The 2,528-nt window shown below is 57.5% G+C and overlaps 1 long non-coding RNA gene across 1 annotated transcript; it reads right to left on the reverse strand.

The window, feature by feature from the left end:
- Positions 1 to 833: 833 nt before the first annotated feature.
- Positions 834 to 1,754, reverse strand: LOC148056600 (uncharacterized). The gene is made up of 4 exons (XR_015702829.1): positions 1,620 to 1,754; positions 1,193 to 1,233; positions 1,060 to 1,113; positions 834 to 957 (listed from the first exon to the last, which is right to left on the reverse strand). It is a non-coding gene; the product is annotated as an uncharacterized LOC148056600 (long non-coding RNA).
- Between the last annotated feature and the right edge of the window lie 774 nt (positions 1,755 to 2,528).

A 2,528-nucleotide genomic window follows, 5' to 3' on the forward strand; every position in this document is an offset into this window, starting at 1 on the left:
GAGAGGACATAGGCACAACAAGCCCGGCTTCAAGACCTAAGAACATAAGAATGTAGGCAAGAAAGCCCAGTCCACAAAAACGGATGGCAAGAGAGCAGAGCTGCTGACACAGCCAAGAACCATACCTCAAAAAGAGGACCTCCCAGAAACCTCTGAGATGCCAGACCGATCCACGCCACAAGCTTGTAATGTCAGAAAAGAAGCACCCGATATGGGTATAGTGCCAAAGTACAGGCATTCCAGATGCTAGGGATGACACCCAAATCACAACACAAGACGCATGGCACCCTCCTCAGGTGCAAAGACAACATCAAGACTTCATAAAAACCAGAAAAGAAGCACATTATTGGCGCTAAGCCCAGTCTGCAAAAACGGACCGTAACAGAGCAGAGCTGCTGACGCAGCCGAGAATGACGGCGCAAAAAAGGACTGCCCGGAAACCTCCCAGGCGCCAGACGGATCCACGCTGCACGCTAGTAACGCCAGAAAAGAAGCGCCTGATTGGCGCTAAGTCGACGGGTACAGGCATTTGAGACGCTAGGGATGACGCCGAGTCGCAAAACCCGAGGTGCGTGCCACCCTCCTTGGGCGCAAAGGCAACAACATCGAGACCCGACAAAGTCCTAAGACACAGAAGACGCACCACACAAAGCGCGCAACAGCAGACACAGCCTGGAACCGCCCTGCCCGGCGCACGCTGCCGTCCTGCCGAAGACTAACCCGCTCCCTTTACCTGCCCAGAGGGCACCGTTCCCAGACAGCCCTCTCCCCTGCGCTACGCTTAAAAACCCCACCCCGCAACGGCCAACCTCGCACCCTCCCTCGCCCGACCCCTCTCCGGCACCGGAGCCTCAACGTAGCTTGCACGTGGCTGCGAGTCCGAATCCGTTCTCAACACAAAGGACCACATTTAGCCCGCTGGATTCATCCCGCGGTCGCCTAGTTCCTCTTCCCCGTCTGCAAAACCAAGCCAACCAATGCCATCAGTCAGCATCGCCTCGGTCAACCACCTTTTGCACGACATCCGCCACCTCAGGCAAGCCGTGGCAGGCCGCTCACCCGCTCATCGCCGATTCCAGAGTCGGACACCACGGCTGTCGTCGCTTCCGGCACCTGGGATACCGAAAGACACAGCGTTACCTTTGCGCTTGCAAGAAGTCACCCGCCCCTCACTCCCTACCACCCAGCTCACCTCAAACGCTCCTCCGCTTCCAAAGGCGGCCCCCACAGAACCTGCAAAACCAAGGACAAACACCGCAACTCGGTGGCCGTACAACACCTGGCTATTAGACACCCACCCGGCCTGCTACCGCCTCACCTTCTGGGAGCGATCGTCAACATGCAACGCTGAGCATCCCAATAGCACCCGCAAGAACCCAAGCAAAAAGGCACACGCTGAGATATTGCCCAAAACCACAGCCTGCCCGCACCGATCCCCATCTCCCTCTCCTTTACCTTGAACAGCTTGTCTGCCCGTCCCCCGTCAATCTGGGTTGGCGCTTTGAGGCTTATGCGCCACCCGTAAGACCCAAACAACAGGGATTGCTTCTTAGAAGCGGACCTGCCGCACACAGCGCCTGAAAAATAACCGCTCCTTCAGCCCACCGATCCCCGCTCACCTTGCCCGAGTCAGCTCCGGGGCCCGTATCCCACATGGCTCCTCGCTTGGAACCTTCACATTAAAAAAAAAAAAAAAAAAAAACCACACAACACACACACACCCCACAAGTCAGAAACACAATAAAGTAGTCAAAGAACCACCAGTCACACCTTCCCTCTGACCAATCAGCTACTCCGTCGAACCTGACTGTACAACCTTTGCCTCAACAGCCTAGGCATACCAACACACCTCACAGACTCTCAGCGCTACGCCACCTACCCCCTGACTCTACACCCCGGGGCAGGGCGGCTCCAGGCCACACGCACGCACACCCCGACGCTCCACAGCGCGCTACAAACAACGTGCCTCAAAGACGAGAGAGTACTCTCGGCAAGAGGAACGACACCCGGACGGAAGATGCCGTCCGGCAAGACGGCCTGCGGGACCGTGACGGCGATGCGACGAGGTTCTACGGGAGCCCCGGAGAGAGAGCGGAACGTGACGGCCCCCGACAAGAAGTTACTCTGAAAGCCAATTAGACATAGGCACAGCAATGCCGCCTTCAAGACCTAAGAACGTAAGGGCGCAGGCGAGAAAGCCCAGTCCGCAAAAACGGACCGTAACAGAGCAGAGCTGCTGACGCAGCCGAGAATGACGGCGCAAAAAAGGACTGCCCGGAAACCTCCCAGGCGCCAGACGGATCCACGCTGCACGCTAGTAACGCCAGAAAAGAAGCGCCTGATTGGCGCTAAGTCGACGGGTACAGGCATTTGAGACGCTAGGGATGACGCCGAGTCGCAAAACCCGAGGTGCGTGCCACCCTCCTTGGGCGCAAAGGCAACAACATCGAGACCCGACAAAGTCCTAAGACACAGAAGACGCACCACACAAAGCGCGCAACAGCAGACACAGCCTGGAACCGCCCTGC

This window comes from Nipponia nippon, unplaced genomic scaffold, assembly GCF_047370975.1.
Source record: "Nipponia nippon isolate SJK-2023a ecotype South Korea unplaced genomic scaffold, ASM4737097v1 scaffold_124, whole genome shotgun sequence".
NCBI lineage: Eukaryota > Metazoa > Chordata > Aves > Pelecaniformes > Threskiornithidae > Nipponia > Nipponia nippon.